This window comes from Symphalangus syndactylus, chromosome X (genome assembly GCF_028878055.3).
Source record: "Symphalangus syndactylus isolate Jambi chromosome X, NHGRI_mSymSyn1-v2.1_pri, whole genome shotgun sequence".
Lineage (NCBI taxonomy): Eukaryota > Metazoa > Chordata > Mammalia > Primates > Hylobatidae > Symphalangus > Symphalangus syndactylus.
The window spans coordinates 90,327,513-90,341,770 of record NC_072447.2 but is presented as its reverse complement, the minus strand read 5'-3'; the positions used below and the strand labels follow the sequence as shown (position 1 = coordinate 90,341,770).

General features: G+C 36.9%; 1 protein-coding gene across 4 annotated transcripts in view; it reads left to right on the top strand.

The window, feature by feature from the left end:
• Positions 1–14,258, top strand: part of HDX (highly divergent homeobox) — a 174,218-nt gene that overhangs the window by 43,527 nt on the left and 116,433 nt on the right. The gene's annotated exons all lie outside the window — the stretch shown is intronic.

Here is a 14,258-nt window from a genome sequence, read left to right as displayed (position 1 = left end):
TTTTAGTATACTTACCATCTACATGCAATGTTAAATAAATCAGATATCTTATTACAGTTTCAAATGTGTACATAGGCTCCCTCTCACTCCCTTCCATATCTATTAGTTATTGAAGTTTCTATGCTGGCATTAAGACATTACAACAATGTTTTCAATGTTTTGTTGCATCAGTATTATAAACATATGGAGTACAATATGTGTTATTTTTCTGAGATGAACCAAAAGTACATTTCTCAAGGTTCTTGAATCTTCTTTAGCAGTATTTTATAGAGAATCTTTTATACATTAGTAATAGATAAACCACATAATGATTTTTAAAAAAATCTTAAACCACGTACCAAGTTTGTGGTCCAAATTGTGTAGGAGAAGTTAAATGTAAATGGCATTCTACTAAATAATTTGTGTGTACTTCTGTAAGCATAGTTATGTCAAAATAAAGTTTTAAAATAGCCAAAAAAAAAAGAAGATTTTGTGGCCTAACATGTGGTCTGTTCTTGAGAATGATCCTTGTGCTGAGGGGAAGAATGTGTATTCTGCTGCCACTGGATGAAATGTTTTGTAAATAACTATTAGATTTATTTGGTCTATGGTGTAGATTAAGTCTGGTGTTTCTTTGTTGATTTTCTGTATGGATTATCTGTCCAGTGCTGAAAGTAGGATGCCAAAGTCTCTAGATGTTATTATGTTGGAGTCTATCTGTCTCTTTACCCCAAATAATAAATGTTTTATACATCTATGTGCCGCAGTGTTTGGTGCATATATATTTACAACTGTTATAGCCTCTTGATGTTTTGACCCCTTTTCATTATATAATGACTTTCTTTATCTCTTTTTGTACTTTTTGTCTTCAAATCTATTTTGTCTGATATAAGTATGGCTATTCTTGCTCTTTTTTGATTTCCATTAACAAGGAATTTGTTTTTCATGTCTTTATTTTCAGTCTAGGTGTGTCTTTATAGGTGGAGTGTGTTTTTTATAGGCAACAGATCATTGGGTCTTACTTTTTTATTCATTCAGCCTATGTCTGTTGATTAGAGAGTTTAGTCCATTTACATTTAATATTGTTATTGATAAGTAAGAGCTCACTCCTGCCATTTTATTTGTTTTCTGGTTATTTTGTGGTCTTCTCTTTTCTCCTTTCTCCTTGTCTTCCTTTTATTGAAGGAAATTTTCTCTGGTGTTATGTTTTCATTTCTATTTTGTGTGTATCCATTGTATGCTTTTTGATTTGAGGTTTCCATGATGCTTTCAAATAATATCTTATAACCCATTATTTGAAACTGATGACAACACTGATTGCATAAACAAACAAGCAAAGAAAAATCTAATAAAAAATGTTATTTTTTATTGGTTTGTCTTCTAGTCTTTCTACTTAAGATATGAGTACTTTAAATATCACAATAATAGTGTTATAAAATTCTGTGATTTTCTCTGTACTTACAATTAGCAGGGAGATTTGTACCATCAGATGATTTCTTATTGCTCATTAAAATCTTTTTCTTTCAGATTCAAGAACTCCCTTTAGCATTTCTCATAGGACAGATAAGGTATTGATGAAATCCTCAGCTTTTGCTTGTCTGGGAAAGTAATTATTTATCCTTCATGTTTGAAGGATATTTTTGCTGGATACACTATTCTAGGACAATTTCTTTTTTCTTCAGCAGTTTAAATATGTTATGCCACTGTCTCCTGGCATGTAAGGTTTCCACTGAAAAGGCTTCTGCCAGATATATTGGAGCTTCATGGTATGTCATTTATTTCTTTTCTCTTGTTGCTTTTAGGATCCTTTTATATCCTTGACTTTTGGTTATTATTTGTCTTGTGGTAGTCTTATTTGGCTTAAGCCTACTTGCTGTTCTATAACTTCCTTATAGTTGAATATTAATATCTTTCCCTAGGTTTGGGAAATTCTGCTATTATCTCTTTGAATAAACTTTATACTGCTATCCCTCTACTTCCTCCTTGAGGCCAAAATTTCTTAGATTTGCCCTTTCGAGATTATGTTCTTGATGGCGTAGGCATGCTTCATTATTTTGTGTTATTTTACATTTTGTCTTCTCTGGCTGTTTATTTTCAAATAGCATGTCTCCAAGCTCGCCAGTTCTTTATTCTGCATGATCAATTCTGCTCCCAAGGTACTCTGATGCATTCTTCTGTATGTCAGTTGCATTTTTCAATTCCAGAATTTCTGCTTTATTCTCTTTAGTTATTTCAATCTCTTTGTTAAATCTATCTGATAGGCTGGTGAATTTCTTCTGTGTGTTATCTTGAATTACTTTGAGTTTTCTCAAAACGACTATTTTGAATTCTTAGTGTGAAAGATCCCATATTTCTGTCTGTCCACAATTAGTGTCTGGTGCCTAGTTCAGTGAAGTAATGTTTTCCTGGATGGCCTTGATGGTTGTGGATGTTTGTCTGTGCCTGAGCATTGGATAGTTAAATAGTGAATGTAGTCTTCACTATCTGGGATTGTTTGTACCTGTCCTTTTTGGGAAGGCTTTTCAGGTATTCAAAGGAACTTGGGTGTTGGGATCCAAAAGTTCTTGGTCTCTGCAGCCATATCTGCATAAGCGGCACCCTAAGCCCGGTAATGCTATATCTCTCACAGACTCATGTAGGTACTGTCTCAGTGGTCTTGGATAAGATCCAGAAGAACTATCTGGATTACTAAGCAGAGACTCTTGTTCTCTTCCCTTACTTTTTCCCAAACAAACAAAGTCTCTCTGTGTGCTGAGCCACCTGGAACTGGGGAAGGGATGACACAAGCATCCCTATGGCCACCACAACTGGGACTGTGCTGGGTGAGACCTGAAACCAGCACAGTACTGGATCTCACCCCAGGTCCATGGAAATTATAGCCTAGTTACTGCCTATGCTTGCTCAAGGTCTTAGGGCTCTACAATTATCAGTGCTACCCAGGCTTGTGTCCTTTTCTTCAGGATGGCAGTTCTCCCTGGCCCCTGGCAGGTCCAAAGATGACATCCAAGAGAGAGGGCCCAGAGTTGGAAAACCTAGGAATCTAGTTGGTGTTCTATTCTACTGTGGCTGAAATGGCCCCTAAGCCACAAGACAAAGTCCTGTCAACTCTTCCCTACTTTTTCCACATGTAGAGGTGTCTCACCTCTTGGCCGCCACCACCCCAGGCCCATGGCAAAGACTGCCTGGCTACTACCAGTGTTCACTCAAGGTCAATGTACTTTTCAGTTATATTGTGGTGAATATTGCCATACTTGAGACTCTCCCTTAAAGGCAATGGGATCCCCTCTGGCACAGATCACATCTAGAAATTCCATCCAAGAGCCAAGCCCTGGAATCGGGGACCCCAAGAACCTGCTTGGTGCTCTATCTCCACTGTGGCTGAGCTGGTACCGAAGCTGCAAGACAAAGTCTTCTTTACTTTTTCCTCTACTTTTCTCAAGTAGAAGGTGTCTTTCCCCATGCCCACAACAGCTGGGAATGTGCTTGCTGACAACTGAAGCCAGCACATCTGAATCTTACCCAAGTACCATGGCAAGTACTCCCTGGCTGCCTCTGATGGCTATTTAGGTTCAAAGGGCACGTCAGTCAGCAGCTGATAAATCCTGCCAGGACTGTGTCCTTTCCTTCAAGGCAGCAGATTCCCTTTTGGCCCAGAGTGTGTCTAGAAATGTAGTTCAGGATCTAGGCCCTGGAAGAGGAGCCTCAAGACTCTTCCTTGGATACTATCCTATTGTGGCTGAGCTGTTATCAAAGTTACAAAACAAAGTCTTCTTTACTCTTCCCTCTTCTCTACTCAAGTGAAGGGAAGGTGCCGCTCCCATAGCTGCAATCTGTACTATCTAGGGTTGGGGGACAGGTGGCACAAGCACTCCCTTGGCTGCCCTGGCTGTTGTCTCACTAGGTCATATGCAGCCCATGTGTACTGGCTGTGAGCCCAGCACAGTACCAGGAGTTGCCCAGGAACTGCAATCCTTGTGACATAGACTGTTTTTCAAGTTTACTTACTACTGCAAAGCACTTTAGCCCTCAGTGGTGAGGCTTGCCAAAACTCAAGTTCCTACTGTTGGGGTGAGTGATTCCCCTCTGGCTAGTGCTGGTCTAAATACTCCCTCCATGCATGCCAGATGAATTCTGCCCATTGTTCATTTCTGCTGTGACAGGTTAGCATTGATTTTCAATGCAAAGTCCCACAATCACTGCACTCTCCTTCCCCTAAGTGCACAGACTTTCTCTCTACACCACATGGATCCTGCTGGGGTTGGGGGAGGTGTGGTGTCCGCTATTAAAGATCGTCTTTCCAATCCTCTTCATTGTCTCTTTCAGTGATATTAAGTTAAAGCCAAGTACTGTGATTGATAACCTGATTTTTAGTTCTTATGAAGATTTTTGTGTGTGTGTGGATCACTCTTCAGTTTGGTATTCTTGAGCGGAGGACAATTGTTCCTTCTAATTGGCCAGCTTGCACTGCCTTTCTCTCATTAGCCAATTTTTGATGAAATTGTCTTTTAGTTGTTGAGTTGTTTGAGTCTGTCGTGTATGCTGAATGAATAGTCCCTTGTCAGATGAAGAGTTTGCGAATATTTCTTCCCATTCAACAGGTTTTCTATCCACTCTATTGTTTCCATTTCTATGGGGAAGCTGTTTAATTTAGTCCCTTTTATCTATTTTTGTTTTTGTTGCCTTTTCTTTTGAGGTCTTAGCCATAAAATATTTGTCTACACTAATGGCTTGAAGTATTTCCCCTATGTTTCCTTCCAGTAGTTTTATATTTTTGAGTCTTATCTTTAAGGTTTTATCTTGAGTTTATGTTTGCATATTGTGATATACAGGAGTCTAGTTTCTTCTTCGTATGGATATGCAATCTTCCTAGTAGCATTTATTGAAGAGGGCATCATTTCTCTAACACACATTCTTACTGCCTTTGTCCTATTGCCTTATTCCCTTTGTAGATTTATTTCTGGGTTTTGTAGTCTGATCCATTGCTCTACATGTCTGTTTATATACCAGTACCATGCTATTTGTCCTTGTCATGTATTTTGAAGTCAGGTAATGAGATGCTTTCAGCTGATTTTTTTTTTTTTTGTAATGAGCTTAGGAGATCCTTCTGTTTGTGTCTTCTTCAATTTCTTTCATTAGTGTTTTGTAGTTTTCCTTGTAGAATTCTTTCGCCCTTGTGGTTAAATTTATTCCTAGCTATTTTTTGTAGTTATTGTAAATTGCATTGCCTTATTGATTTTTTTCTCAGCTAATTTATTATTGGCTTATTGAAATGCTACTTATTATCATATGTTGATTTTTTATCCGCCAATTTTACTGAATTTATCTGATCTAAGAATTATTTTGGTGGATTTTCCGGTTTCTTCTAGATAGAAGATCATGTCATCTACAAAGAGGGAAAATTTGACTTATTTTCCAATGTTGCTGCCTTTTATTTTTTCTTTTGTCTGATTACTCTGGATGGTACTTCCATTACTGTGTTGACTAGGAGAGGTGAAAGTAGGCATGCTTATCTTCTTCCAGTTCCTAGAAAAAGGACTTTCAGCCTTTATCATTCAGTATGATGTTAATTGTTGGTTTTCATATTTGTCCTTTGTTATGCTGAGGTACATTCCTTCTGGTCCCACTATGTTGTTTTTCTCATGAAGGGATACTGAATTTTATCAAACACTTTTCTGCATATATTGAGATAATAAGGCTTTTGTCCTTCATTTTGTTGATATGATGTGTCATATTAATTGATTTGTATGTGTTGAACCATTCTACCATCCCTGGGAAGAATTCCACTTGATCATTTTGTATTATCTTTTTGATGTACAGTTGAATTCATTCTGCTAGAACTTTCTTGAGGGTTTTTGCATCTGTATTAATCAGGGTAACTGGCTGAAAGTATTTGTTTTTTTTTGCATCCTTGTCCAGTGTTGGTATCAGGGTAATGCTGGCCTTATATAATTAGAGAAAATTCCCACCTCTTCAATTTTATTGGAGTAGTTTCAGGGGAAATTGTTTTACTTCTTCCTTGTAAGTTTCATAGAATTTGGCAGTGAAGTCATTCAGTCTTGGACTTTTCTTTTCTGGTAGAATTTTTTTTTATTACTGATTCAATCAGTAATTTTTATTGGTCTCTTCAGGTTTTCTATTTCTTTTTAAATTCAATCTTAATAGGTTATGTCCAGAAATGTATCCATTTCCTCTAGGTTTTCTAATTTGCTAGTGTATAGTTGTTCTTTATAGTCTCTGATGATCTTTTGTATTTCTGTAGTATCAGTTGCAATGTCTATTTTTCATTTCTGATTTTATTTATTTATGTCTTCTTTTTTTCTTTTGGTTAGTCTAGCTTGCAGTTTATCAAATTTGTTTATCTTTTAAGAATGCAACTTTTCATTTTGTTGATAGTTTATATATTTTTAGTGTCTATTTTGCTTAGTTCTGCTCTGATCTTTATTATTCCTTTATTTCTATTAATTTTGTGTTTGGTTTGTTCGTGTTTTACTCATTTTTGAAGTGAATTCATTTAATACAATTCCGTCTAAATTTTTCATCTAGGTGTTTATTGCTTTAAACTTTTACATTAGCATTGCTTTTGCTGTACCTACATTTGCTATGCTTTGTTTCAATTTTCATTCGTTTTAATACTTTTTTATTTTCTCTTTAATTTCTTCCCTCTTTTTCGGAAGCATGTTGTTTAATATCCATGTATTTGTAAGTTTTCCAAAGTTCCTCCTGTTACTGATGTCTAGTTTAATTCCACTGTGGTCTAAGAAGATACTCTAAATAGTTGTAATTTAAAAAAAGGTTGTTGAGATTTGTTTTGTGTCCTAACACGTGGTCTGTACTGGAGAATGTTCCATATGCTGTAGCAAAGAATGTGTATTCTGTAGCCCTTTTGATGAAATATTCTGTAAATGTCTTTTAAGTCCAATTGATGTAATTTATGGTTTAAATACAGTATTTCTTTGTTAACTTTCTGTCTAGATGATCTGTCTAATGCTGAAAGTGGGGAGTTGAAATTCCTAACTATGCTTGTGCTGGAGTCTCTTCTTTTTTTCCCAGTCTAATAATATTTGCATTGTATATCTTGGTGCACTGGTGTTGGGGGCATATATGCTTAGAATTTTTATATCCTTTTGCTGGATTGATCCCTTTATCATTATATAATGACTTTCCTTTTCTCTTTTTGTTGTTTTTTACTTAAAGTCTGTTTTATCTAAGTATTGCTACTCCTGCTCATGTTTTGTTTTCATTTGCATGGAATATTTTTTTCCATCCCTTTACTGTCAGTCTATGTATGCCTTTATTGGTGAGATTGCTTTCTTGTAGGCAGTATATAGTGGAGTGATGGTTTATTTGTTGTTGTCCATTTAGCCAGTCTATATCTTTTAAGTGGAAAGTTTAATTCATTTATATTCAAAATCATAATTGATATGTGAATATTTATTCCTGTCATTTTACTAGTTGATTTCTGGTGGTTTTTAATAATATCCTTTTTCCTTCCTTTTTTTAAATTATACTTTAAGTTTTAGGGTACATGTGCACAACGTGCAGGTTTGTTACATATGTATACATGTGCCATGTTGGTGTGCTGCACCCATTAACTCGTCATTTAACATTAGGTATATCTCCTAATGCTATCCCTCCCCCCTCCACCCACCCCACAACAGGCCCCGGTGTGTGACGATCCCCTTCCTGTGGCCATGTGTTCTCATTGTTCAATTCCCACCTATGAGTGAGAACATGCAGAGTTTGGTTTTTTGTCCTTGCGATAGTTTGCTGAGGATTGTTCCTTCCTTTTACTTTTATTGTTTACAAATGTAATCTGACAGTTTTCTGTAATGGTAACATTGGAGTCTTTTCCCTTTCTCATGTGTGTGTTTGCTCTTCTAGTAGGATTTATCCTTCATGTGTTTTCATGATGCTAGTATTGTCTTTCACTTCAACATGTCAGACTCCCTTAAACAATTTCAGTGTGAGTCTAGTGCTGGTGAATTGCAGCTTTTGTTTGTCTGGGAAATATTTTATTTCGTATTCGTTTGTGAAGAATAACTTTACTGGGTATAATATCCTTGGCTTGCAGGGTTGTTTTTCTTTCAGTTCTTTGAGATATCATTCCACTATCTCCTGGCCTGTAAAGTTTCTACTGAGAAATCTGGTGTTAGTCTGATGTGGGTTTTATAAAGGTGACTAGATACTTTTCTCTTGCTGTTTTCAGAATCTCTCTTTGCCTTTGACTTTTGACAGTTTTACTGTATTATGCCATAGAGAAGACCTTTTAGCATTGTATCTCTTTTGGGATCTCTGAGTTTCCTGCATTTGGATGCATAAATCTCTTGGTAGACTTTTGAAGCTTTCAGCCATTATTTAACTAAATAGGTTTTTTATTGCTTTGACTTTTTTCCTTTTTTTTTGCCTTCTTGGACACAATAAAATTAAATATTTGGGCACTTTATGGTATTCTGTGTGTCATGTAGGCTTTATTCATTCTTTTTTATCCTTTTTTCTTTTCTCTTTCTTTTTTTGTCTGACTAGGTTATTTCAAAAGACCTATCTTCCCATTCTGAAGTTCGTTCTTCTGCTTGGTGTGATCTATTGTTGAAACTTTGAATATATTTTTTATTTGATTCCATGAATTTTTTAGATTTTTTATTTGATTCCATGAATTTTTCCAGAATTTCTTTTTTAAATGGTATCTATCTTTTTAGTAAATTTCTCTTTCATATCCTGAATTGTTTTTCTCATTTCTTTGTATTATTTTTCTGAATTATCTTGTATCTCCCTGAGCTGCTTTATAATCAATATTTTAAATTATTTTTTCTGGTTTTCATTAATTTCTTCTTGAATATAATCTGTTGCTGAATAAATATTGTGTTCCTTTAGAGGTATCATATTTCCTTGTCTTTTCATGTTATGTATTTTCATTGACATCTGAGCATCTGGTATAACAGTTGCCTCTTCCAATATTTTTAATTTCCTTTGGTAGGGGAGCACTTTTTCTGAAGATGTATCAATGGTGTTTGTTGGGTAGGGCACTTTGGCTTTCATTCTGGATGTGTCCATTAGCATAGTCCTTGAATGATTTCCTCACCTGTAAATAGCATCAGTAGTGTCTGTCGTTTTCTCAGTGCTTAGGGTGTGATTTTTAGTGGAGGCTATGTTGAAGTTTTGCTGGGAACAGAGACATTCAGATGGGCCAGTCCTCGGGCCTCAGTGGCTGTGGCAAGCTGAGTCTGCTTGTCCTTGGGCCCTAGGGCAGTATACTCTGGCACTGGTATTAGCAGGTACAGGTGTGGTGATTCTTGGGCCTCCAGGCAGCTTCCTCAGGTGCTGGCCATGTCCTGGATGGGTGGGTGAGTCCTTGGGACCCTGAGCAGCAATGTGGCCTGAGTGATGACAGCAGTCATGGCAGGACAATCCTCTGTCTCCTACACAGTTCATCCTGCTGTTGGCAGTGGCTGTGATGGGCTGGGTGGACCTGTCCTCAGGCACTCAAGAGTAGTGCTAAATGTGGTGGATGGGGCGGGGTAACCTACAGGCACTGACAGTGTGCTCAGGCATTGGGATGGATGAAGCTGAGCCAGGAAGGCCTGTCCTCTAGCCCTCAATGGTGTGTGCAGGCACTGGCTGCAGTAGGCTGGAGCATGGTGATTGCCAGGCTTTTACAGAATGCTCGGTGGGGATAGCAGTGGCTGTGCTGCAGTTCTGCTGCTGGGGAGGGTAAGATTGTTTTCAGTGGCAGCATCCTGAACAGTTGGCTGGGTAGCAGGCATCTCAGTCACAGGTGGGAGTTGTAAGTATGGTAGCCTTTTCTCAAGGTGCTATTAAATGTGAGGCAGCCCTGATACTAGAGGCAGAAGGATTACAGCCAATGGCTTGTGCTTCAGCCCTGGTGGTAGCAGTCAGCATCACTGCCCAGATTCATGTGGGTGATGACAATTAGGCTTCAGGGATTTGGAGATGCAGGAGCTGTTGGAGAGGCAGGGCAGGAAGCAATCTGGTAGGGAATGGCCTCTCAAAGTGGCATCTGGGTGTAACTGTTTCGGACTTGGTGTGTGGGGGGACCTGGTGTGAGCTCCCTCTCTGGAGCAATGCTGTCACCTCATCTTCGAGAAGCTTCCTTTGTTAGTTTCAGGGCCTAAGTGAGTTGAGGCACTTTCCATTGGCTAAGATTGCAGGAATCCATGGTAGAAATGTGTACTACTGGGTGTCACTCACTTATTCTTTACTTGTATTGGGGAACCTCTGTAGGCTCTTAGCTCCCACTGGCCCAGTAGGCTGCTTTGCTCCCCTCTCCTTCCTTGCCTTAAGTGTTTTGTCACTTTGTTGAATTCCAGCCTTCTCTATTAGGTGATCTATTCAAAGTGTGATTATCTACTTGCTGTGTTGTTTCTTCTTTGTGGAGGAGATGAATACCAGATGTCTCTAGCCAGCCATCTTGAAGCCCCTGCTCTATGTGGCTACTTTAAAATATCTAGATTTTCTTAAAGTCTCATTCCGGCATCTTCCAGAACCCTTAGCTACCCTATTATATTCCTCAATTAGTAATCTCTTTCCCCAAGGGTCCATGGGTCTTCAGTCTTTCTGAGGTTTTCATGAGCTTTGTTCACTGCTTCTCACCAATTCCACTAGCCTGAGATCTGAGATGTGCCACTATTGGCTGTCTAAACTCCAAATTAGGAGATAAAGAGACAAATTCCTCAGGCAGACCCCAGACAGATTAAAATGTTGCAAATTCAGTCCACCTCATACTCTCTTACTCACAGAAGAGACTGGAGATCAGGCCACCACACTTCCCCAAAAATGTGCTCTGCCATACCAGGAAGGGGTGCAACAAGGCAAATAAAAACACTGTGAAATCTCCTACTATTTTGAATGTGACATTTTCTTGATTGTACACTCAATTGGTTGCTGTGAATATGGTTTCAAGAGCTACTATAAAGTTATTTCAACTAGTCACTAGTTGTTTATTTAATATTTACAGGGGAGGACAAGGATCTATAGCTACCTAGGTCTTCATCTTGCTTACTTTTTTCTGCTGTTTTTTTAAAATTACAGAATAAATGTATCAGTCCATACAGTGTTAATGCAACAGACAGACATTGTGTTTGATTTATTTTAAAAACCCATCTTTTGGTTCAACATGTAGTCATATGCAAAGAAAAGATATAGAGCTGTGATTCATGGTAACCATTCTATTCCAGCCCAGCAAATATGGGTAGCCTGACAAAAGCAATAAATCTTTTGTTGTTGTTTGATGAACTGATCTCTGAATGTGCATGTAATAAACTGCTTCATTTCAACTATATAAATGTATTTAGAATTTAAAGCTAACATTGACAATTTATATTCTGAAATTAGTAAAGAGCTTTTATATTTCCCAAATTTCTATTTTTTTACATGAGTAGAATTAATATAATATTTTACAATATGCTAGATAACATAATTTTAGGGGCTCTGGATTTGTGATTGTTTATTCTTTGGTGCCTTTGGATAAGAAGATAAACATTCCACATATTAACTTACATTATTTTATTTTTATCTTCCATTATTTTTAACAGGTAATATCTCAAGAATCAGTAGGATGAATTTGGTTTGTGATGTTACATATGAGTACCTTTTATAATTTCACTGAAACATCTTAGAATTCTAGTTTCCCTGATTTTAATTTTTGTAGTTTGTAAAATTTTACTACTATGTATAAAAACAAATTTCTTTTTTTTTTTTTTTTTTGAGACGGAGTCTCGCTGTGTCGCCCAGGCTGGAGTGCAGTGGCGCAATCTCGGCTCACTGCAAGCTCCGCCTCCTGGGTTCATGCCATTCTCCTGCCTCAGCCTCTCCCGAGTAGCTGGGACTACAGGCACCCACCACGACGCCCGGCTAATTTTTTGTATTTTTAGTAGAGACGGGGTTTCACCGTGGTCTCGATCTCCTGACCTCGTGATTCGCCCGCCTCGGCCTCCCAAAGTGCTGGGATTACAAGCTTGAGCCACAGCGCCCGGCCTAAAAACAAATTTCAAATAGCATTTTGGTTTTCAATTACATGAACTTTACAGGCTAATAGTTTTCTAAGCACCAGATTTCTATCACATAATAGAAGAAAAATTCATATGCTTAAAAATATGTTAGTTTATCCAAAAGTTGTAGCATTGAAACTTTAATTTGTAAAGGCATTCTAATTTCTGAAAACTTTTCTGAAGACTTTGTAGAGAGAAAAGAGGAAAATATTTTTATATACACCAAGACATCTTTTTTCTTTGCTCCAGAACACATTGTTCTCAACCATAAATAATTTACTCCCCTCCTCCACAGCTCCTTACCCCATGCATTAGTCTCATATATATTGCCACTCTTGGCTTTTTTGTTAAATTTCGGCAAATTACAGCTAGTGAATAATAAACGCCCAAGTTAATTCAATTAGTCAATCAGTAAATATTTATTGAGTGCTATCATATGCCCAACAATGTTCTCTGTGCTGTACACCTCATAATTGAAAAAAAAATTAGGAAACTCTGCCTATTAAAGCAGAGTGATTGATAGGTTTCTATGCTCATCTAATACTAAAACAACTGATGAAAAGCTAAAACACTGATTTATGAGTCTCTTACTGCTGAATTCTTTTGAGAGGCCTGGTTATTTCTTGATTGCTTCATTTAATCAAATGCCATTTAACAAAATGCTAAGTAATCAAATACTCAATTTTCCTGGCTCACATAAAATGCAGTATATATCAGATAGTAGCCTTACTAGCCTCATAAGTTGGTCTCAGATTTTTAAAATAGGATGTACAGTATATACGTAGAACTGTCTTTACAACATATTTTTGAAATCAAATGAATGTTTTTAACGTATAATCTCTGTGTGACTATATAAAATAATTAGAATAAATTTTTAAAACTTGGTACTTCGCTCTTGACAATCTAATAATCTAGCGGAAACATTAAAGCAGATTCATATGTGGGGTCTAAATTGTGTAAAATAAAACAGCAAAAATTCCTTTAAGAATACCTAAATCATCTATAAAGCTTAACTATTTGCATGCCTTCTTATGAATGTACAACCATGTACAGTAATGAAGACATATTATATATAATTGATACTTTGATATGAAGAGTCTATTTAAAGTATAAGTATGATTTTACATGAGACTGGCAAGTGTGTTATAGTTAAACTCATGAACGTTAAGTATACATATGATGTGACTCCAGTATACATCTAAATAAGTGCATTATTTTCGTTGTGTATCCACTCTTAGCCATGAGATGCAGATTTCCAACAGTAAGTACACTTTCTTTCATTTACTTTTAAAGTTGCAATTCTCCGTTAGCTCCAGCAGACCAGGCACTCTGGGAAGCAGTTAGCCATAAAAGGACTATTTCCATTATTTCCAGACTATTTAGTTCTCTTCTATCTTATACATAAGGCCTTTCTTCAGTAGTGTGCTTTATATTTCTCTTCTTAATTCCTACCTCCTTACCCTGGTTCCAAGCCGGAATTACTTCTCTTCCAAACTATTATAACAGTTTCTGTACTTCTTTAATTTACTGTACACACAGACACCTAAGATTTGTACTGTATAAAAATACATTTCTGATCATACCATACCGCTGTTTGAATGCCTTCAATGGCTACCTATTTTCTACAGAATTAGATATAAATGCACCTTGCCATTCATGATCTCCACACAGGGACCTTAACTCCCCTTTCTAGTTCTAGTTGAACTGACCATTCCCCAAATACATCCTATCTTTTTATTCCTCCGTGCTCATGCCATTCTTTTTTTTCCCCTAAAATGCTGATGTTTTTTATTTCTATTAGAGTTCTACACATTTTTTAAGGTTAAGCTAAGATATCAATTCACAAGTAGGTGTAATTTTGTCATATTTTGAGCTCCTGTTGCACTTCATTTATTGTAACTCCCGTGTGACATTTAACAATTTTCTTTGCAGTAAAGACATTCACGTACCTGTCTTATCTCTTACTCTCAAGCAATAGTTCTTGCTGCCCAGGAAATTATCTTTTACTGATCTTTTATTTCCTGTAGCACTCTAAAACAGCACCACATATAGAAGAAATACCTGATTGGAAAGTTATGTATACTTATTTCAGTAATGTTCGGTCTCGTCAAAAGTTTTTGAAGTTCTTTCACAATTGCTTTAGGAGCTGGCGGAACTTTTTTAAATGCTTCAGTAGTGACAAATAATTCTCATTTGAGGGAACATTTGATTTTAAAAAATAGTCAGAATTTATTCTAAGCCACGTTTAGTGACTAATATGAATGTTCAATTGGG